The sequence below is a fragment of the Lepidochelys kempii genome, chromosome 23 (genome assembly GCF_965140285.1).
Source record: "Lepidochelys kempii isolate rLepKem1 chromosome 23, rLepKem1.hap1, whole genome shotgun sequence".
Lineage (NCBI taxonomy): Eukaryota > Metazoa > Chordata > Testudines > Cheloniidae > Lepidochelys > Lepidochelys kempii.
In genome coordinates, this window is record NC_136402.1 from 142,136 (window position 1) to 166,645 (window position 24,510).

General features: G+C 42.2%; 1 protein-coding gene across 12 annotated transcripts in view; it reads right to left on the reverse strand.

Annotated features, from left to right (window-relative positions):
* The window catches only part of LOC140902052 (leucine-rich repeat and fibronectin type III domain-containing protein 1-like protein), a 259,736-nt gene that overhangs the window by 115,781 nt on the left and 119,445 nt on the right, over nt 1-24,510 (reverse strand). For 3 of the 12 annotated variants that reach the window (XM_073321678.2, XM_073321680.2, XM_073321679.2), the window contains one exon: nt 23,050-23,220. The exons of 8 other annotated variants lie outside the window; for them this stretch is intronic. The gene's annotated coding sequence lies outside the window, so the exon portion shown is untranslated. Of the gene's footprint in view, nt 1-11,198; nt 11,576-23,049; nt 23,221-24,510 lie in introns of those variants that run through there. One more of the 12 variants, XM_073321682.2, reaches the window with a different exon arrangement.

A 24,510-nucleotide genomic window follows, 5' to 3' on the forward strand; every position in this document is an offset into this window, starting at 1 on the left:
TCCAAAGAAATGGCCGTGCTAAACACTGCAGTGAAAGGACACCAGAGGGACTCAAAACAGAAATAGTGCTTGTTATTGACCACCAGCTGAGGAAAAAAAATTCACCTGCTGACCTCCAACCCTGGCCCCTAAGGATCATTGTATGCAGACTAACCCCGGCTCCTCCTAGTCATGCTTCTGCGTATTATAGAGGGATCCTGACCAATTGCTTGTGCAGAGGGAAAAGGTTCCCTCTGATCTCTTTGCACCCTGGCATACGACTCCAAACGTATGGTGCTCATGTGTAACCCTCAGTGGAATACAATAGGGACCATCACTTGAAGAAGAACAGAGATCTTTGCTTTGTATCTGAAAGGAACCCATTCAACATAACAAGATGCAGGACCTCATTCTATGGATTCACTTTTCCCTGGTTGGGAGATTGTTCCATTTTCAAAGTACCAGGGACCATCTCAGATAGTATCATTATCAAAATTATGCCAAAGCCTCATCTCATTGCCACTGCTCGTTCCAAAAGTGTGTCTGTAAGTGTGATGTTTGTCACACACACAAGAATCAAGGTTCCAAATAAACACACAGGTTCCATATTAAAAGCACTCTTCCCATTTATGCAGTCACAAGTAAAACATCACTCACCTAAAATGCAAAAAGAAAATGAGTACTTGTGGCACCTTAGAGACTAACAAATTTATTTGAGCATAAGCTGAGCTGTAGCCCATGAAAGCTTATGCTCAAATAAATTTGTTAGTCTCTAAGGTGCCACAAGTACTCCTTTCCTTTTTGCAAATGCAGACTAACACGGCTGCTACTCTGAAACCTAAAATACAAACAAATTTGTGCATGCAAACACACACAGCCAAGTACATATGGAATACATAATAAAGTTTCTGGTGACAATATTTGTCTATTTTGTCAATCTTTCTGTTCCAGCATAGGTCCATACCAGATACTCTCCAACTCCTATAGAAAAGTTCAAAGCTTTTAAGATGCTACACCAACTCTGGCACTCCTCATTCTTCCTTTATCAGCCTGGTTATGTGCTTTAATTTTTCAGGAAATTTCTTGGTTTTATTTCTGACTATTTTGTATATGTATTTAGTCTGCTCACCTTACAAATGAGCATCTCTGCTAGCTGACAGGCTAAAGAAAATGGTTGGGACGTGATCTGAAAGCTGAATTTTCCAGCCCCACATTCATGTATCAGCCTAACTCACAGGAACTGCATGTATAATATCATTTCATAACTCTGATTCTAATATTCTGTCAGTTGACTTATTTTCTATCCCAATTTGGTTTCCAGACAAGCTATGAAGAACTCTGTAAATACATGATCTTCTTGATTTATGTAGATTTTTGTCATTATTCTTTGCATAAGGTTCATTCATGAACATGAATATTTACAATAATTGACTACAACTTATACCTGAGGCTAGACTTTGAATAGGTTATAAGACATCTATTTTGAGATGAAATAAAACTTCTCAGTTGTACAATGACATATAACAGAAGTAGGTTTATAGTTTTAATTTCCTCTAATTAATTTATCAGCTGATGATGGAATCTCTTGAAGAATCCTGACAGAATCTTGGGACTATTTGTCAGACTGGGAGCCATGTTATAAGGGTCACCTATTTAGCACTTGTGTACAAATGTTATAAGTTCTTGACTGAAGGCTGGTACATTTGTAAATCTCTAGGTTTCCTTAGTTACCTTTCCTTCACAGCAGAATAACAATGAGAATAATAAGTGTTTTCTTCCAGTTTTATTAGATTATTTTCCCTTTAGTGCACGCTTCAGGCTGTTTACTTGTTTCTGCACTGGGGATGTTCATGCATCTGCCACCAGACAATGAATCAACCTTACTTGATGTTTCTCTTGCTCCGTTTTCTACTCCCATCTCTTAGTCCGGTGGCTCTCAATCTTTCCTGACTACTGTACCCCTTTCAGGAGTCTGATTTGTCTTGCGTACCTCCAAGTTTCACCTCACTTAAAAACTACTTGCTTACAAAATCAGACATAAAATTAAAGAAGTGTCACAGCACACTATTACTGAACAATTGCTGACTTTCTCATTTTTACAATATAATTATAAAATAAATCAATTGGAATATAAATATGGTACTTACATTTCAGTGTATAATATATAGAGCAGTATAAACAAGTCATTGTCCATATTAAATTTTAGTTTGTACTGACTTTACTAGTGCTTTTTATGTAGCCTGTTGTAAAACTAGACAACTATCTAGATGAGTGGATGTACCCTCTGGAAGATCTCTGTGTAACCCCAGAGGTACATATACCCCTGGTTGAGAACCACTGTTTTAGCACATAACAAATATTTTCCAGGTGCCTTTTCAATCTCTATATTCAGTCTGAAAATGCTGATACCTCTCAAACCTGCCTTGATGTGATGTAATACCAGAGAAGATCTACTGCATTCTTTGGAATATTTTTTTCCTGTGTGGTTTTCAGTACCAGTGTATCCAGACAAGTTCATGTACAGTGGCAGTCAAAAAAAGCTAACGATGTTAGGAGCCATTCAGAAAGGGATAGAAATAAGACAGAAAATATCATAATGCTATTGTATAAGTCTACGGTATGCCCACCCCGAAATACTGTGTGCAGTTCTGGTCTCTCCATCTCAAAAAAGATATGTTAGACTTGGAAGTAGTACAGAGAAGGACAACAATAAGGAACAGTTTCCATATGACGGAAGATTAAAAAAACTTGGGACTGTTCAGCTTGGAAAAGAGACAACTAAGGGGCGATATGATAGAGGTCTATAATATCATGAATTGTGTGGGAAAATTAATAAGGAAGTGTTATTTACCCCTTCATGTAACATACAAACCTGGGGTTGCCCAATTAAATTCATAGGCAGAAGATTTAAAAACAAACATAAGAAAGTACTTCTTCACACAACACACTCAACTTGTGGAACTCGTTGCCAAGGGGTGCTGTTAAGGTCAAAATATAACTGGGTTCAAAAAAGAATTGGATAAGTTTCTGGAAAATAAGTCCATCAATGGCTATTAGCTAAGATAGCCAAGGATGCAACCCCATGCTCTGGGTGTCCTAAGCCTCTCACTGCTGGGACTGAATGACAGGGGATGGATCACTCAATAAATTGCCCTGTTCTGTTCATTCCCTCTGAACTATCTGGCACTGGCCACTGTTGGAACACAGGCTGCTAGATGAACCATTGCTCTGACCCAGTATGGCCATTCTTATGTTTTTATTATTCCAGCTCCTGACTGTCCCCTAGTTCATGGCAATGTACATATGTATGTCCCCTGTGAACCTCTCCTCAACGTTTTGCACAGCTCTGTATATTCTGCCATTGCTTGTTCTGTTTTTGCACCCCTCTCCTCAGTTTGTTTGTGAAGTTTTGTGTATATCTTTTTACAGAATGGCATTTCTTTTACTTCTGTTGCATCACCGCTCTTATCCTATCCTGGTTCTCATATTGTGCCATCACCATGATAACTCTTCTAAGTTCTAGACTCGCTTGGCTCACATTTGATTTTAGTCCTACACTGAATGGTGAAGATTTTATGTTTTTATTTTACTATATTTATGGGCAAATATAAATTACATACAGTATTATTTCTGTCAGCAGTGTCTTTTACATAGTGGTAGCACAGTCTGCATCACAGTTCATATTGGTTCATTCTAGCCCAGCACTGTGTACAGCAGTACACAGCCTTGGAAACCACAAAGGACACTTCCACCCCTGAATGGTGGTGTAGTAATGCACAAACGTGTGATGGGTTCTCTGTTCACTCTGGCTGAGCTCAGTTAGAGCCTGAGGAATTCGGCGAGAGCTGCATGCAAACAGTCACAGGTTTAATATCACTAGATTATGTTACGTACGCAGCAGCCACAGAGAGATGAAACCAGAGAGTAGGATAAGCATTGTTCATTCTCCTTAGAGCTAAATCATAGCCTCAGGTACCTGAGTCCAACATTCACCAACATGGGGGGGAATTGTATGTGCACATCAGAGGACAAAAACATAGTTATTACTAGCTGAAGTTATGCTGACTTCTTTATTTGATCATTGTCATTTTACTTTCATAAGCATCCGCCGTTCAATCAGGTACTATCCATAATGAACTAAGTGAAACCAGAGACCTTATACTTTGCTTATGTCAGCTCGTTATTACTGAATTAGCTCTATAGCACAGTTCCTTTATTCTTTGCTGTGTCTCCTCAGTGACCAGTGCCACTTCACGTCTCAGCAAATACTGAGATGTTGAAGCTTGAGAAATGTGTCCTGCAAAGCACTGATGCTTCCAGCAAAAGGAACTATTTTCCACAAGACTACTGGCTAATTTAATTTTTGCACTTACAAAATAATAATGTGGTATAACGATGAAAAACAAGTAGAACTGAAAAGAGGTGTGTTTGTGCTGCAACTATAATTATAAAAGAGCAGCCTCTTAGTTAACACTGGCCCCAGGTATGTCCCATGGAAAGGACAGTTGGGAAACTTGAGTTCTAATGTGAACTCAAGGTTCAAGGAGCAAAACCTGTGGACTATGGAATGCTCTTGGAAGAGCTACAAATGATCACAAGAAGCACAGTATTCAGAATAAAATGCAAAATTTGGAGCAGAAGGCTCAGCAGACTAGAAATGTGCCTAAATCTTTTTCCTACTCTATAGTGCCATTTTAAAGGAGGAGTTGGAAAGGTAAGGAATGACAGGAAAGGATAGGAATGACAGTCTGAACATGCCATGCAAATACACAGTGGACAATGAGGTCAGTGATAAGGAGCAGCAATATGTAATGGCAGAATAGGGGCTGGTTTTGTTGAGAGACAAGGTAAGGTCAGTAGTGGGTTTGGTGTTGAGAAGAAGAGGGAGAAAGGTAGGGAGGTTGTGAGATTACCAGAGGAGAACTAGAAGGGTGAGCTCCAGGTAGTGATGGAGATACATCTTTCTTAGGTCTTCAGAAAGAAGAACAATGCAAATTCCATGCAGCTCTTCTGGAAAATTGGACACAGTGAGAAGCAGTATAATTGGGCTGGGCAAACTCAAAAACATTCCTAACCCATGCTGATGGTTACAAGAATTCGAGACAAAGCAAAAGGGGCCCAGCTATCCCTGTGGATGCCAGATTGTCCCTGCAATGGGAATAGCGCCGTGTTCGTAAAGAAAGATTTGACCCAAGAACTTTGGGGGCCAATGCCATTCATTTCTCACCATCTTGTAGTCAAACTGCCGTGACTTTATCATCAGAAAAATGGATATTACTCCATTACTCATATTAACAGGTTGATGTAGCTGTAACTTGCCTGTTAGCAATTGCTGGAATCCTATTGATAGCTACAAGTTAATTACTGTCACCTCTGGGGTAGTGTAGTGTGTTAGACTCCACCCTGGATAAGAGGCATCAGGAGTAGCCCAATGGGGAGAAGGTTCAGAGTGTGTTAACGGAAGCCTCAGGGAACTTAGCCTCAAGGGAGGGAGATTTTTTTTGACACTATGATTAGAATCATAGAATATCAGGTTGGAAGGGACCTCAGGAGGTCATCTAGTCCAAACCCCTGCTCAAAGCAGGACCAATCACCCATTTTTGCCCCAGATCCCTAAATGGCCCCCTCAAGGATTGAACTCACAACCCTGGGTTTAGCAGGCCAATGCTCAAACCACTGAGCTATCCCTCCCCCCAGCACTTAAGCTTGTATTTGGATCTAGTTAGGGGGCTCCACCAGTTTAGAGTTGTTATCAAATATATCCATGACTCGAGCATTTCAACATCATTAGTGACATCAAAGGGTGGTCAAAATATAAAATACATCCACCAAAATGTCAAAACTAAATTAGGCTTTTTAATTCACAGGCACCCAAATAAAAGTAGGGTTACTTTCAAAGGTGCTGAGCACCTGCAGCTCTCATTGACTGGGTGCTCAGACACTCCCAAGGTTTGTCTACACGGTACATTAACTCACACCAAAGGGGTGTAAATTATAGTATGTGCCATGCTAGTGCACACTAACTAGCCAGTGTGGACCCTAGGAAGTTCCCTAGTGTGCATTAATGTAATCCCATTAGCGTGTGTTAGCAGGGACCACACAGCCTGTTAGTGAGCAACATGCTGGTCTGCACTAGAATTTAAACCCTCCGAAGAATGCACCGTGATGGATTTAGAAGCCTAGTGTTAGATACCCATTTTTGAACATCTGTTCACACTGTATGAATAGCATGATGCTAAGATTAACGAGCTAAAGTCTGTAAAGTCCTTTGAAGGTGAGAGCAGAATTTATAAATGGCATGTGTTTTTATCCAGGCACTGGGGAATTATGTGAGATGAGCAGCAACACACAGTTTACCTATAACATTTTTCATACTCACAGTTCTGAGCTTGAAATCTAAAGCCAATGCTGTCTATGCTGCATCATGAAACGTGTTAAATGGATAACAAAAGCTATGATGAGTAATTCCATCACCTCTTTAGTCTATTCCAAGGTACATGCACTTTAGTATTACTATTTTCCTCTGTACTGATTCCTGAAAATAATTCTCTCTCTTCATTAAATTAATTATCCACAGGTAGTTATGGACCATTATTGTATTGTCCATTTTTGGCACATGGGTAATGGTGAATTAACTGTTTATAAGTAAGCACATAAAATAAGTCATCTACTTTAAATGTCTGATTCCAATTAATTTAGGAGTGATATCAGATAATGCTGAGAAATAGCACATTAAAATAGTAAGCCCCTGATTACACATAGGAAATAGATAATCCTTTTATTTTTGATCATCTGATGTCCCAAGGATCAGAGAATCCAATTTCCATAAGTAGGTAAATCAAGTTTCCTTACTTGAACAACAGAGGACCAAACAAACAATTTTTCCTTCTCTAGCTGAAGAGCACTGTAAGCTTATACTAAAAAAAAGCAAAACTGCCACTCTCAGCACAAAGTGAACTAATATTCCAGGTAAGAATTTTTCTGTGAACATATCTGGCAATGGCTGTTTAAAAATAAAAATGAGGCGAAAACCTTCCTGCAAAGCTATACAAACCTTAGCAGTATATGTTTCTGATTAGATAAACTATAGTTTAATATTAAAGGCTATATAAATTACATGTGTCTCTTTCAGACTCATTACATATTAAGTAATTTCTCAAATCCATTCTTGTAAAAGTTACAGTTAGAAGGCAGACATCTGATCAGTGATGCATCAGGAGGCAAGATTAGATGTCACACATACAATACACTATAATTACTTTGCCAGATTCTGTCCCCCTTTCTCATGCTGAGTAGTAGTTTACGATACAGGTGGTCTCATTGGAAAATATGGGACTACTCATGTAATAAGGTGCTATTTACTGTGTGTACAGCTGACAGAACCATACTTGAAATGCCGACTTGAACTATGCTTGGTAAGGTTTAATTAATAATAAGACTGTTGGAAATTCATCATGTGTTTGGTCCATGATGCTTGGGGGGGGGGGATTTTAGGCACAGTCACACATCATGCCATTAACTAGCTCAAACACCCTCTTCTTCAGCAGGTGAAATATGGTGTAGAGCTATCACAGAGAGAAGATTGTGGTGCAGTTTTACAGCGCTCTTAGTCATGGTTTCCTTATTCCCATAGCCTAGCTGGGGGCAAGGGATTTATAACATTTTAGAAGCCAGTTAAGAAGAAAACTACAGTGCAAATTGTTCAGACAGACTTCGGTGGAAAGGCTTTTACTGCAAGCCTCGAATGATAGCAGATCTTATACTACTGCAGATTATCAAGTACTTTACTTAGAATTCACTACAGCACACTGGACAAGTGCATGATAAAGCATTATCAGACTGCTGCAATTTCTCATTTTTTCCCCAGCATCTTGTTATCTCCAGGGGAACAGAATGGTCCGACCCAACACTAGTCACCTGAGCTGCCATCCTCCATCTCTCATACTTGTCACCATATTAGTCAAACGTATGTAAGAATTTATTGTCTGTAACTCAGTTAACCATCATGGGTATCTCATATGCTTCATGATTTTTTCCCTAGAGAATCCAGTTTATCTATCGATGCATAAAATATTTATTGCACTCAGTGAGCTAAATTCTGCTCTTGGACACAACTGAACCTCCCCAATGAACGCAGCCGTGTGCTATGGTTCTCAGAGGTATGAGGTTAACCTTGATTCTGCAACCGTAAGTTGTACAGTACCTTCCTCCATCAGCAGTCCCACTGAAACCAACTGACAGAATTTATTAATTATTATTACGTGTTCTACCAAAGTGCCTAGAAACCTGAATCATGAACCAGGACCACATTGTGCTATGCACTGTACAACACAGAACAAAGAGACAGTCAGTCCCTTCTCCAGAAAGCTTAAGGTCCCACTCAGTGTAAGGGGGCAGAGTCCAATTCTTTAAAAACCTAACAACAACAACATTATAATGAAATGGTGGATTATGGGTGGTGATTACTCAGATTACGTGCATTAATAGAACTGCACAGAAATATTTGGAGAAACCGAGAAGTAAAGTATTTTCTCTCCAGCACTTGTGGCTAGCCAGCATGAGTCCAGCCTCACAAGAATTAATATTTAGTATGTGAATTTCTTCTTCAATAAACTGTCATTCATTAGGCAATGCAGTTTTTTTAAAAATATAAACACATGGCTGATAAGGTGTCCCTCGAAGCCATAACTGCACTGTTGAATGACTAATACACAATTTGCAGTTTCTGTCTTTCCCCCATAAATATTTTATGTAACTGATAAGATCTGATTTTATGCATCCGAAGGTTTTTAAAAGTTGTCACTTTGGAGGATTATGCCAGAGGTCACTAACAAATTTGTTTCTGTGGTTATCTCATGTAATAGCAGAATTGCAGGCCATTCTGTAAAACTGAGAAGGTTTCATCGTATGCATAAGAGTTCATCAGGAGGCATCTTGGAACATAATATAGCAAAGCATTTTTGTGGAAAGCTAGTTTTGGCAATTTGACCAGATACAGTTGTGCAGAACTTGGTTACAGATTGTATGCATTTCAGCATGGAGATGATTAATAAAATGAATGGTTTGGTACAAAAGAATTTAAAATACTCTGTGCCTAGGACTGAAAAAGCAAAGACCTTCTGAACAGGGATTTTATTAATGTAAAAAAGCATCTCACAATGGACTATACAGGAAATAATGGTTTGTCTCTGGAAACTCATTTGAGCTCGAAAATCCTATAACCCAAGAGATGACATAATTTTAATTTTTTTTTCAATGTATTGTGTCGGTGTGGCTCAATTGTTCACCTTTGGGCTCAAATTTGTTATGATTTAGAGCAGGGATGGCCAACCTGTGGCTCCAGAGCCGCATGCAGCTCTTCAGAAGTTAATATGCGGCTCCTTGTACAGGCACCTACTCTAGGGCTGGAGCTACAGGCACCAATTTACCATATCAGATTTTTTCAATTAAAATAGCTTTTGTAAGATCACAAAGGTATTGTTGAATTCAACTACAAAATTGCTAGAGTTTTATTAACCTTTGAGGAGACTATGATATTTCCTCATGGAAGCTGAAAGGTTTCCAATCTTACTATTTATAATATAAAGGTACAGAGTTTTGCATTTACTGATACTGCCTTTAATGTTAGGCCAGCGAAGTGCAGTCACTGCATTACTGGTAATTAAATGCTTTGCAAAGCACTTTAGGATGTTCCACTCAGTGAAAAGCATTATGGAAACCCAAGCTGCTCACTGCTGTTATTAAGATGCCATAAGAAAATCTGGCCCCCTTTTATTATGTTCCCGTAAAAAAAACCCAAAAACTTATGATATTAAGGACAATTATAGTAGAATAGATTATTGCAAACTTAAATAAATCTTGTTTTGTCTTTGTCCTAGTGACTTTGACTTTTCACAAGCTTCTTATTTGATTCATGGAGTGCTTCTTCAGATTAGTTCATCAACTGGTTTCTTGTCTGCCACCTGTTATGATTCTAACTAACCCTCCTTAGCAGATCTGTTTGGTATGGAGTAATTCAGTACACAGCAGAATACGTCCTGTGATGTACAGTGGCATATTATTTTACTATCTCCATGGAATTTGTGTATAGCTAGCAGCTGTGTGGTAATGCGCCCAAGAAAAGAAATCAGGAGACATGGGTTCTAATCCTGACTCTGCCACTGATGCACTCTGTGACCTTGGCAGATCACTTCTATTCTCTATGTCTCAGTTAACTCTATCTGTAAAATGGGGAGGATAATTCTTACCTACCTATCTGAAGTACTTTGGAATATATGAGTAAATGCACTAGGCAACCACTGAGGTCTATTAGGAGGAGAAATAAAACATTGGTTGCAAACAACACAACTTGGAGGGGCTATCATGGTACAGGATTGTTATGGGCAGTGACAATGGGTTAATGCTTTAGTCAGTAACTCTAGTGATTAATGTTTGTAACACCCACTTTTAACCCCTCATCTTTTCTCCTTGCCCAAACCTTAGCTGCTGCCTGAAGTTCTCCAGGCCCCCATACACAGTGTCTTATGGAGCAGCAAACCATTTTCCTTTCTGTCTGCTGCCCAGGAGCTGGGGGGACCAGTCCCTAGAAGGATTTTCTGGATTTCCAGAGTTTATTTTTTTAATCAAAATGGTCTTGCAAGGTTCTATACACTCAACTGCCAGATATGTGCCTGCAACAGCATCAATATTTTTGGTGGCAGATTTATTTATTGTTTTGAGACACTGCTCCTCTTCACACCTAGAATGACTTTCATATTTATTGAATTCTTTGAGACATTGTGATTGCAGTGCCTGTTATTTGTGCTGTAATAGTATCTATGTTTGCAGAGAAAATTAAGTCATATTGTTAAGGCCTCTGGGGGTATGTCTACACTACGAAATTAGGTCGAATTTATAGAAGTCGGTTTTTTAGAAATCGGTTTTATATATTCAAGTGCGTGTGTCCCCACAGAAAATGCTCTAAGTGCATTAACTCAGCGGAGTGCTTCCACAGTACCGAGGCTAGAGTCGACTTCCGGAGCGTTGCACTGTGGGTAGCTATCCCACAGTTCCCGCAGTCTCCGCTGCCCATTGGAATTCTGGGTTGAGATCCCAATGCCTGATGGGGCTAAAACATTGTCACGGGTGGTTCTGGGTACATATTGTCAGGCCCCCGTTCCCTCCCTCCCTCCGTGAAAGCAAGGGCAGACAATCGTTTCATGCCTTTTTTCCTGAGTTACCTGTGCAGACGCCATACCACGGCAAGCATGGAGCCCGCTCAGCTCACTGTCACTGTATGTCTCCTGGGTGCTGGCAGACGCGGTACTGCATTGCTACACAGTAGCAGCAACCCATTGCCTTGTGGCAGCAGACGGTGCAATGGGACTGGTAGCCGTCATCGTCATGTCCGAGGTGCTCCTGGCCACGTCGGCCAGGAGCGCCTGGGCAGACATGGTCGCAGGAACTAAATTTGGAGTGACTTGATCAAGTCGTTCTCTTTAGTCCTGCAGTCAGTCCTATTGAACCATCTTATGGTGAGCAGGCAGGCGATATGGATTGCTAGCAGTCGTATTGTACCATCTTCTGCCAGGCAGGCAAGAGATGAGGATGGCTAGCAGTCGTATTGTACCATCTTCTGCCGAGCAGCCCTGAGATGTGGATGGCATGCAGTCCTTCTACACCGTCTGCTGCCAGCCTAAGATGTAAAAGATAGATGGAGTGTATCAAAACAAGAAATAGACCAGATTTGTTTTGTACTCATTTGCTTCCCCCGCTCTCCCCCGTCTAGGGGACTCATTCCTCTAGGTCACACTGCAGTCACTCACAGAGAAGATGCAGCGAGGTATATCTAGCCATGTATCAATCAGAGGCCAGACTAACCTCCTTGTTCCAATAAGAACAATAACTTAGGTGCACCATTTCTTATTGGAACCCTCCGTGAAGTCCTGCCTGAAATACTCCTTGATGTAAAGCCACCCCCTTGGTTGATTTTAGCTCCCTGAAGCCAACCCTGTAAGCCGTGTCGTCAGTCACCCCTCCCTCCGTCAGAGCAACGGCAGACAATCGTTCCGCGCCTTTTTTCTGTGCGGACGCCATACCAAGGCAAGCATGGAGGCCGCTCAGCTCACTTTCGTAATTAGGAGCACATTAAACACCACATGCATTATCCAGCAGTATATGCGGCACCAGAACCTGGCAAAGCAATACCGGGCGAGGAGGTGACGTCAGCGCGGTCACTTGAGTGATCAGGACATGGACACAGATTTCTCTGAAAGCATGGGCCCTGCCAATGCATGCATCGTGGTGCTAATGGGGCAGGTTCATGCTGTGGAACGCCGATTCTGGGCTCGGGAAACAAGCACAGACTGGTGGGACCGCATCGTGTTGCAGGTCTGGGACGATTCCCAGTGGCTGCGAAACTTTCACATGCGTAAGGGCACTTTCATGGAACTTTGTGACTTGCTTTCCCCTGCCCTGAAGCGCATGAATACCAAGATGAGAGCAGCCCTCACAGTTGAGAAGTGAGTGGCGATAGCCCTGTGGAAGCTTGCAACGCCAGACAGCTACCGGTCAGTTGGGAATCAATTTGGAGGGGGCAAATCTACTGTGGGGGCTGCTGTGATGCAAGTAGCCCACGCAATCAAAGATCTGCTGATATCAAGGGTAGTGACCCTGGGAAATGTGCAGGTCATAGTGGATGGCTTTGCTGCAATGGGATTCACTAACTGTGGTGGGGTCATAGATGGAACCCATATCCCTATCTTAGCACCGGAGCACCAAGCCTGCGAGTACATAAACCGCAAGGGGTACTTTTCAATAGTGCTGCAAGCACTGGTGCATCACAAGGGATGTTTCACCAACATCAACGTGGGATGGCCGGGAAAGGTACATGATGCTCGCACCTTCAGGAACTCTGGTCTGTTTCAAAAGCTGCAGGAAGGGACTTTATTCCCAGATCAGAAAATAACCGTTGGGGACGTTGAAATGCCTATATGTATTCTTGGGGACCCAGCCTACCCCTTAATGCCATGGCTCATGAAGCCGTACACAGGCAGCCTGGACAGTAGTCAGGAGCTGTTCAACTACAGGCTGAGCAAGTGCAGAATGGTGATAGAATGTGCATTTGGACGTTTAAAAGCACGCTGGCGCAGTTTACTGACTCACTTAGACCTCAGAGAAACCAATATTCCCATTGTTATTACTGCTTGCTGTGTGCTCCACAATATCTGTGAGAGTAAAGGGGAGACGTTTATGGCGGGGTGGGAGGTTGAGGCAAATCGCCTGGCTGCTGATTACGCGCAGCCAGACACCAGGGCGGTTAGAAGAGCACAGGAGGGTACGGTATGCATCAGAGAAGCTTTGAAAACCAGTTTCATGACTGGCCAGGCTACGGTGTGAAAGTTCTCTTTGTTTCTCCCTGATGAAAACCCCCGCCCCTTGGTTCACTCTACTTCCCTGTAAGCTAACCACCCTCCCCTCCTCCCTTCGATCACCACTTGCAGAGGCAATAAAGTCATTGTTGCTTCACATTCATGCATTCTTTATTCATTCATCATACAAATAGGGGGATGACTACCAAGGTAGCCCAGGAGGGGTGGTGGAGGAGGGAAGGAAAATGCCACAGAGCACTTTAAAAGTTTACAACTTTAAAATTTATTGAATGCCAGCCTTCTTTTTTTTGGGCAATCCTCTGTGGCGGAGTGGCTGGTTGGCCGGAGGCCCCCCCACCGCGTTCTTAGGCATCTGGTTGTGGAGGCTATGGAACTTGGGGAGGAGGGTGGTTGGTTACACAGGGGCTGTAGTGGCAGTCTGTGCTCCAGCTGCCTTTGCTGCAGCTCAACCATACACTGGAGCATACTGGTTTGATCCTCCAGCAGCCTCAGCATTGAATCCTGCCTCCTCTCATCACGCTGCCGCCACATTTGAGCTTTAGTCCTGTCTTCAGCCCGCCACTTACTCTCTTCAGCCTGCCACCTCTCCTCCCGGTCATTTTGTGCTTTCCTGCACTCTGACATTATTTGCCTCCACGCATACGTCTGTGCTCTGTCAGTGTGGGAGGACAGCATGAGCTCAGAGAACATTTCATCACGAGTGTGTTTTTTTTTTCTTTCTAATCTTCACTAGCCTCTGGGAAGGAGAAGATCCTGTGATCATTGAAACACATGCAGCTGGTGGAGAAAAAAAAAGGGATAGCATCCGAGAGTGCTAAAGGAACTGGCGGCTGTGATTGCAGAGCCATTCGCCATTATCTTTGAAAACTCGTGGTGAACGGGGGAAATCCCGGATGTCTGGAAAAAGGCTAATGTAGTGCCAATCTTTAAAAAAGGGAAGAAGGAGGATCCTGGGCCAGTCAGCCTCACTTCAGTCCCCGGAAAAATCATGGAACAGGTCCTCAAAGAATCAATTCTGAAGCACTTACATGAGAGGGAAGTGATCAGGAACAGTCAGCATGGATTCACCAAGGGAAGGTCATGCCTGACTAATCTAATCACCTTCTATGATGAGATTACTGGTTCTGTGGATGAAGGGAAAGCAGTGGATGTATTGTATCTTGACTTTAGCAAAGCTTTTGACACGGTCTCCCACAGTATTCTTGTCAGCAAGTTAAAGAAGTATGGGCTGGATGAATGCACTATAAGGTGGGTAGAAAGTTGGCTAGATTGTCGGGCTCAACGGGTAGTGATCAATGGCTCCATGTCTAGTTGGCAGCCGGTGTCAAGTGGAGTGCCCCAGAGGTCAGTCCTAGGGCCGGTTTTGTTCAATATCTTCATAAATGATCTGGAGGATGGTGTGGATTGCACTCTCAGCAAATTTACGGATGATACTACACTGGGAGGAGTGGTAGATACACTGGAGGGCAGGGATAGGATACAGAGAGACCTAGACAAATTGGAGGATTGGGCCAAAAGAAATCTGATGAGGTTCAACAAGGACAAGTGCAGAGTCCTGCACTTAGGACGGAAGAATCCCATGCACCGCTACAGACTAGAGACCGAATGGCTAGGCAGCAGTTCTGCGGAAAAGGACCTAGGGGTGACAGTGGACGAGAAGCTGGATATAAGTCAACAGTGTGCCCTTGTTGCCAAGAAGGCCAATGGCATTTTGGGATGTATAAGTAGGGGCATAGCGAGCAGACTGAAGGACGTGATCGTCCCCTTCTATTCAACATTGGTGAGGCCTCATCTGGAGTACTGTGTCCAGTTTTGGGCCCCACACTACAAGAAAGATGTGGATAAATTGGAAAGAGTCCAGCGAAGGGCAACAAAAATGATTAGGGGTCTGGAACACATGACTTATGAGGAGAGGCTGAGGGAACTGGGATTGTTTAGTCTGCGGAAGAGAAGAATGAGGGGGGATTTGATAGCTGCTTTCAACTACCTGAGAGGTGGTTCCAGAGAGGATGGTTCTAGACTATTCTCAGTGGTAGAAGAGGACAGAACAAGGAGTAATGGTCTCAAGTTGCAGTGGGGGAGGTTTAGGTTGGATATTAGGAAAAACTTTTTCACTAGGAGGGTGGTGAAACACTGGAATGCATTGCCTAGGGAGGTGGTGGAATCTCCTTCCTTAGAAGTTTTTAAGGTCAGGCTTGACAAAGCCCTGGCTGGGATGATTTAATTGGGGATGGGTCCTGCTTTTGAGCAGGGGGTTGGACTAGATGACCTCCTGAGGTCCCTTCCAACCCTGATATTCTATGATTCTATTTAAAAAGACACATTTTATAAAACAGTGGCTACACTCTTTCAGGGTAAACCTTGCTGTTAACATTACATACATAGCACATGTGCTTTCGTTACAAGGTCGCATTTTGCCTCCCCCCACCGTGTGGCTACCCCCTCAACCCTCCCCACTCCCCGTGGCTAACAGCGGGGAACATTTCTGTTCAGCCACAGGCAAACAGCCCAGCAGGAACGGGCTCCTCTGAGTGTCCCCTGAAGAAAAGCACCCTATTTCAACCAGGTGACCATGAATGATATCTCACTCTCCTGAGGATAACACAGAGAGATAAAGAACGGATGTTGTTTGAACGCCAACAAACATACACTGCAATGCTTTGTTGTACAATGATTCCCGAGTACGTGTTACTGGCCTGGAGCGGTAAAGTGTCCTACCATGAAGGACGTAATAAGGCTGCCCTCCCCAGAAACCTTTTGCAAAGGCTTTGGGAGTACATCCAGGAGAGCCGCGAATGCCAGGGCAAATTAATCCTTTCACATGCTTGCTTTTAAACCATGTATAGTATTTTAAAAGGTACACTCACCGGAGGTCCCTTCTCTGCCTGCTGGGTCCAGGAGGCAGCCTTGGGTGGGTTCGGGGGGTACTGGCTCCAGGTCCAGGGTGAGAAATAGTTCCTGGCTGTCGGGAAAACCGGTTTCTCCGCTTGCTTGCTGTGAGCTATCATCTTCTTCGTCCCCAAAACCTGCTTCCATGTTGCCTCCATCTCCATTGAAGGAGTCAAACAACACGGCTGGGGTAGTGGTGGCTGAACCCCCTACAATGGCATGCAGCTCATCATAGAAGCGGCGTGTTTGGGGCTCTGACCCGGAGCGGCCGTTCGCCTCTCTGGTTTTCTGGTAGGCTTGCCTCAGCTCCTTCAGTTTCACGCGGCACTGCTTCGGGTCCCTGTTATGGCCTCTGTCCTTCATGCTCTGGTAGATTTTGACAAAGGTTTTGGCATTTCGAAAACTGGAATGGAGTTCTGATAGCACGGATTCCTCTCCCCATACAGTGATCAGATCCCATACCTCCTGTTCAGTCCATGCTGGAGCTCTTTTGCGATTCTGGGACTCCATCATGGTCACCTCTGCTGATGAGCTCTGCATGGTCACCTGCAGCTTGCCACGGTTGCCAAACAGGAAATGAGATTCAAAAGTTCACAGTTCTTTTCCTGTCTACCTGGCCAGTGCATCTGAGTTGAGAGTGCTGTCCAGAGCGGTCACAATGGAACACTCTGGGATAGCTCCCGGAGGCCAATACCGTCGAATTGTGTCCACAGTACCCCAAATTCGACCCGGCAAGGCTGATTTAAGCGCTAATCCACTTGTCAGGGGTAGAGTAAGGAAATAGATTTTAAGAGCCCTTTAAGTCGAAATAAAGGGCTTCATTGTGTGGACGGGTGCAGGTTTACATCGATTTAACGCTGCTAAATTCGACTTAAAGTCCTAGTGTAGACCAGGGCTGAATAAGGTATTTATGTTGGCCATCCTGAATTTTATCTTCTTCTCTTGCATTCCCCTTTTCTACAAAATTAACCTCATTTGTTGCATTCTGAAAGAGAGGTGTTACATCACATCTGGAAAAAACAATCCCCATAAACTGTTACCTCAAAATATACTCCAACTTTACATTTCTTGAACCTGAAACTAAAGTCTAATGTTCTTTATGCACTAACTGCAATGGCAAGTGCAAATATTAATCTTTCCTCCCTTTTTCAGGGACATAAATGGAAAATGAAAGCAAATTTCACTTTGTAGTTCAGTCCATGTGTAGCCAGACAGACAGCCCCCCCCCCCCTCAGACCAGCATTGCTGGAAACACAGGAGGAAGCCGGAACAGGGCACTTAACATATATTCCAGCACAGCCTTTGAAGCTGTGAAAAGCACAGGTGTGCTGCTACAATGTGCATCTGGGAACAGATACAAGGATTAAGCTCACAGCAGGCAGAGGCCCTGTGACAGACATGGCTCTTAGCCTCTACTAAATAGCGTGATGCACACACACCAACATCCTAGGTGGGAAAATATTTACCCTGATAAAAGAAATGTCCAGTAGTCGAAACTTATTGTTTCTCTCCCTTGCAAGTGTAAACTACTCTTGCGAAAGCTGGCATCACCCAGACAGACCAGCCTCAATTTGGCATAAGAACGGAGAAAGAGAATAAAGGAGTACAGAGGTATAAGTAGGGGACCTACAGCACCATGATTTTTGGAGTGCTTTTCACTATCTATCTGCTGGTCAGATAAGTGACAGCCTCCCAAGGCTTCTGCAGCTAAGAGGGTCCCTAAGCCTTATCCCTTATTCATCTTTCCGCGGAACTGAGTGACCGATCCTGGCTTGGCATCGCTGGAATCGAGAGATGCAAGGAGGGTAAGAAGCACCCACACCTGATCTCATATCTTTAGTGTACACATATTTTGAAACAGAGCTCTATACTTTGTTTTCTTTCTTTGGGATTGTGGCTTCAGTTTTGTAACTTGTTTGTGTGTGTAACATCTCTACATTTAAATAAGTAGGCACTAGCAATTTTGTAACCACATGATTAGAATCTAGCTTAATAAATTTTGGTAACCATTTGTGCATAAGCCTGAGTTGTTTTCTCTGGTTTACTGTAAAGCAGCCAACACAATTAAAGAACCTCAGCCGTTTTGGCTCTAAAGCCTGGCCATTAGGTGAGAGTACTAAGAGCCTAGCATTGAGTTGTGCCGCCTCCACGGGGCAAACTCTTGGGGCACCTGTCAGTCAATCCTGGCTGCCCGCTGCGAAGGAGCTCTGAGCTCTAACAGTTAAAGTCACGGATGGTATAAACGGGCATAGCTGGCACCTCACCAAACATCCTTGGCCGTCGGCTAACACCATGCCATGCAGAAAATGTAGCCCATCACAAACATTTTCTCACATATGTTACACAAATTGATTTTTGTGAAGACTGAGTTATAACATGCAGTGCTGTGGGTTGGCAGCATGGTATTCAACTGTCATAAAGCTCAGCGAATGGACTAAATCAAGATGAATGGGGTCACGGTACCACTATCCGTTCAGCAGAACCTTTTCAACATTCAAATCTATGACTATAGAGACAGAAAATGGCAATGAGTGTTTATTTCTCTCCATTATTCAATCAAAAGGTGCTGAAAGGATATGTTGATTAATTGTGAGGGTATCAAACTGCATTGCAAGGCAGATTTTGTACGGAATTGTGCAAACAAATGCTAAAAGAGTGTCTGCTCATGATCTCAGGATTTATATGTCCAGCCCGTTCCAAATTTCTACTTGAATGTGGCAGTTACTGCAAGATTATCCACCGCCTTCATTAGTATCAGCTGCTATGAGTTTAGCTAGGAATGGAACTCAAATAATTTGATAATAATAATCAAATAATTGGAATTCATTTGCAAATTGGATACTATTAATTTAGGCTTAAATAGAGACTGGGAGTGGCTAAGTCATTATGCAAGGTAGCCTATTTCCTCTTGTTTTTTCCTACCCCCCCCCCCCCAGATGTTCTGGTTTAACTTGGATTTAAACTTGAAGAGTGGTCAGTTTGGATGAGCTATTACCAGCAGGAGAGTGAGTTTGTGTGTGTATGGGGGTTGGGGGGATGTGAGAAAACCTGGATTTGTGCAGGAAATAGCCCAACTTGATTATCATGCACATTGTGTAAAGAGTTGTCACTTTGGATGGGCTATCACCAGCAGGAGAGTGAATTTGTGTGGGGGGGTGGAGGGTGAGAAAACCTGGATTTGTGCTGGAAATGGCCCAACCTGATGATCACTTTAGATAAGCTATTACCAGCAGGACAGTGGGGTGGGAGGAGGTATTGTTTCATATTCTCTGTGTATATATAAAGTCTGCTGCAGTTTCCACGGTATGCATCCGATGAAGTGAGCTGTAGCTCACGAAAGCTCATGCTCAAATAAATTGGTTAGTCTCTAAGGTGCCACAAGTACTCCTTTTCTTTTTGCAAATACAGACTAACACGGCTGTTACTCTGAAACCTGTCAAATAATTTTCTGCTTCTGTTTTAGGATATATTGAACAATCTGGAACTAACACCCAAATTTCCAAACTTAGGATCCTAAATTTCATATTTAGGCACCTAAATAAATGCAATTTTCACAGCTCCTACTGGCTTCACTAACCAAGAATAGCAGAAGTGCTATAAAAGATGACAGAGGAATGGACCTAGAAGTACTTTGTGTTCTTTCTCACTTTGTAACTTTATTAGGGATGTGTTTTGCTGACTGATGGATTCGACAATCTGCAGGTACCATGACTGAGTGTAATCACCAAGCCTCCAAAAAGTATTTTATCTTTCATTATGGATAATGGGATGTTCTGAACTTTGTGCAATTGCAGGATTTTAAAAAGCATGTATTATTTAGAGATTATTATGATTCTGCAATTTTTAGAATTAATTATTGGGAGAATGACAATCTAGACAATTATAATTAAGTCAATTTTAGGAATTAATCATCGTGAATTGGACTATCTAAGCAATTAATAATGAATTAAATAAATTGTGATTCCATTTGAAAATATTTGCTACTTCTCATTTGAAAAACAGATGGACTCTGCTTTGTATCCAGCTGAAGTGATCAGCTTCAGATTATCAACTAGCCTCTAAATTTAATTTCTGGATTCAGAGGAATTCAAGAGTTTGTCTTAAATTCCTTTGCAAACTGTGCTCCCTATGACCATCTATTCATGTGCAAGTCTTACCAGTAGTAAGGGAATGTGCGAAAGCCACATGAATATCCTTTGCATCCTGCTATGCCCAGAAGGTGAGAGTCCTAAATAAAGCAACAACAAAATAATAACAGCCACGTGTTTGAATTTAAATATATAATCCCCAATGTGGTAATGACTGATTTAACATTTCTTAGCAATATTTTTCTTCTGCTGTAACCAGAATTACTAATATGAGAGTCACGTACAGGAGACTGAATTGTTCTGTAGACTGGAATTCACACTCAAACAGAGGAATAAATTCCTAAAACACAGGGAGCTTAATTCTTCCACTTGAGGATACAAACAATGTCTATATACTTCAGTGGGAGCTAGTTGTATTTGGAGGTGAGAGAACTGGCCATAGAATTGCATGGGGGCAGCTGCAGCCTGCTCCAGAGGCCCAACACTGTCAAGTGCACAGGAGCACATTTTACTGCATGTGTGTATGGGGTGGGGTGGGAATACAGATCCAAAGCAACAGCAACAGGACTTTTTTGAAAAGCGTGGCAGGCACACCACTGAGGGGCACTTTCCCACATGCTCTAGACTAATGAGCTACCCTGTTCTATTCTGGTTTTTACAGTGATTAGCAGGGCCTGGTCAAAAGCTAGTTGGGGAAAAGGTAGCAGCTCTCAAGATCTGCCATGACCTGTGTGTCTTGAGAACAACGCAAAACTTTGCAGATGCTTTCAATGTAAACTAATGATCACTGCATGAATCTTCATCATCCCCAAACCAGAAGCTACTGCAAACAGTTTGCGGACAACATTGGCCATGTGCTGGCAAGAATTAATGCTCTACATCTATGAAATGCTAGAGACTGAGTCAGAACTGCAGGCAATGTTTTCTATCAGTGGCATCAACATCTATCAGTGGATAAGAAAAAAAAAAGCAAACGAGAATGTGCAAAATTCTGCTGGTCCTACACAGCTAAGGTACCCTGTGCAAGGGCTCATTAGCATGCAGGTTGCAATTCTTTAAGGGCTAGTCTACACTAAAAGCGCTACATCGGCACAGCTGCACTGGATGCTGCTATAGCGCATTTGGTTAAGATGCTCTATGCTGACGGGAACTCTCCTGTTGGCATAATAAATTCACCTCCACGAGAGGCAGTAGCTATATCAGCAGGAGAAGCTCTCCCGCTGACACAGCGCTTTCCACACTGGCACTTAGATTAGTGTAATTTATGTTGCTCAGGGGAGTGGCTTATTCACTATAAGCTATTAGTAGTGTAGATCTGGCCTAAGTTAAAAGAAAATCTGACAGCAACACCCAGAGGTAAGGAGATATGTGGCAAAACTGGCTAGCTCTCAATTTGCTGAGATAGTTTGCTGTACCCAGGGGAAAAGGGCAGAGGCAGAGAGAGAGAGAGAGAGAGAGAGAGAGCGCTATTCAAAACAACAGGGGACAATCTCATTCTGTAGGAAAATATTAAACACCTGACTGTCCAAATATAGAAAAGACTAATTTTAAAGCAATGTCCCACACATGCATTAGATCCCTTCATACTGTTTTAATCTCCGCATCCCAGCACACAGTATCACTTCAAGCTTTCTTCTCTTGCACATTTCCCTGAGTAAGGCTTTAGTGCATCTCAGCTGTGGAACAACGCACAGAAACCAGTGTTTATTGGCTCTTGAGTGCTGGGTTATTTTTGAGAAGTAGTTGTCTTGGCAAAGAAAAGAAGTATGAACTCACAGATTAGTCTATTTAATAAACTTAGAGAAAGAACTGAAACGCAGGCTCGCAAAAGCACTTTCGAAACCACATGAATTTCTGTCCAAAAACCATAAAGAAATGCAGGAAATCTGTTTAGAGGTTTCCAGTCAGCTTGAAAATAATTCTGTCTGTCCAGTTTAGTTTTTTAATTACCTGTACTGTAATAGATGGAAAAATATAAGCCCCACAAAAGAATCCAAGGTGATTTAACAGCACCCCAATGAATACAGGCCTGTTTCTCAAATGAAAAAAAAATTGTGTTGAATATTTTCCTTGTGCACATTTGACAGATACAAACTACTCCAAGTCCTCCCACTGGGAGGGAAAACATGAAAGTTTTTTTAGTAATTTTCTGTATCATAAAATGTGCTAATAATGTAATGAAAACCTACAGTGTAAAATTGAGCAGAGCTGTAAGCGTAGAGAATTAATTGTAAGACACAGAATATCAAATCTAATTACTTGCTGGCAAACAGCATAGGTGCACTGTTGTAGATGGAGTCATATGACCTTAAAATGCAAATTAACATAAAAAGAAAAGTAACCCTGAGGGGAATTTTCATCCTGGGTGCAGTGACCCTCGTTGTCTTCTTTTTTAAACAAGTACTGTGTGTTTCTGTTGCTGCACAGATCAAATTTTCCTTCGCAGATTTGCTTTCTTACTTTAATTCTAACAGCATGCAGGTTGTTCTGTTTTACTGTTGAGCACATCCTTGAAGAAGCTATACAGGAGGCAGCTTGCTTACACATCTTAAAATAGTGGGTAGCTCAACTGAGTTTTGACAGGGAGACTTTAGCTGTAATTCTAACTTGTTTGGGTGATTAAATATAGTAATCAGAATACAGCTAATAGCCTTTAACAAGACACAAATGACACCCACCCCCATAAGAAGAAAAAGAAAAGAAAAAAACCAGTCAGCTCTTACTTTAAATTGACCTTCAAATTGACTGTTAAACTTGTTCCAGTCTCTGCTTCTTTTCAGGACTCCAATGCTCTTTCATTAGTGGTTCATTTGAGTATGGAGTCCTTGAAGTAATGCATTCTCCATTCAGATTCACAATGCAGCACCACACAGCCCCTGAGGTGGCCATCCATCCTGAAATTAAGAGGCAACATTCTCTTCTAGAACTGCACTTTATCAGAATCATTAGGGGTGACAGAAGATAGTGGCAGAGGCAGCAGCAACAGAGAGCGAACCCAGGCACATTAAAGCAAGATAAAAAGGGTAACCAATCTGAACATAATCTATACAGAGAGAAGCCAAAACGCTCTCCTCCAACAGGAACTGTTTGTCTCTCTTTCTCCCTTTCTTTTTTCCCCCTCCACACAAACAGGAGTTTCATCTGGAGATAAAATGGCAATAGTAGGGAATGGCAAAAAAAAAATCCCAAACCAACAAGCTGCTTTATGAACCCAAACAAGAGGATTCTATAAGCATAGAATTAGTTCAAGTGAAAGAAAATGATATTAAAATGAATCCCTTCCTCCCCCCCATGTCCATAAATTACCTCTAAGTGGTGGAGCACTAACAAATGTCATTTATTAGCAGGTATATTATCTATTTTAAAAATAATTATTTCTTCTGTTTTAAAAAGTGCATTTATCTAATTCAGCTCAATTTGAGGAGGACTATGAGGCATATTTTTAATATATGCAACACTTGGGCATTTCACCTAAGAGTCTTGCCTGTTAAGCAGCACAGCAGAATTTAAATCTCTCTTATTATCAGGGATTCACCACCCTACAATCCCTTCAGGTATATGGCAAGAGCAGTACATTTTATTGTTAGAGATACTGAGCCAGAGAGGCCTTAGATACCCCAGAGGCGAGAAGCAGACAATAAATCGGAAATTGCTCAAAAATATTTTTAAGTTTAATTCTGGAGGGTCAAGAGTAATTAAACTCTAATGCAAACAGAATTACTTGATTTAGCCATTCCATGCACAAATGCAAACATCCCCCAGACTCTCCTTAAAACATCTGGCTTATAAAACATTTGATTTGAATCCGTGATCTAGATATAAAAGCACCATCTTATACTACCAATCTTTTGAGCAACCCTGTCACCCAATTCACATTCGCGAATGATTTAGTAGTTGTTTTTTTATATAGGGCAGCAATTTTTGCAAAAGGGGTGTGTCATAAATATAAAGGGAAGGGTAAACCCCTTTGAAATCCCTCCTGGCCAGGGGAAAGCTCCTCTCACCTGTAAAGGGTTAAGAAGCTAAAGGTAACCTTGCTGGCACCTGACCAAAATGACCAATGAGAAGACAAGATACTTTCAAAAGCTGGGAGGAGGGAGAGAAACAAAGGGTCTGTGTGTCTGTCTATATTCTGGTTTCTGCTGGGGATAGACCAGGAATGGAGTCTTAGAACTTTTAGTAAG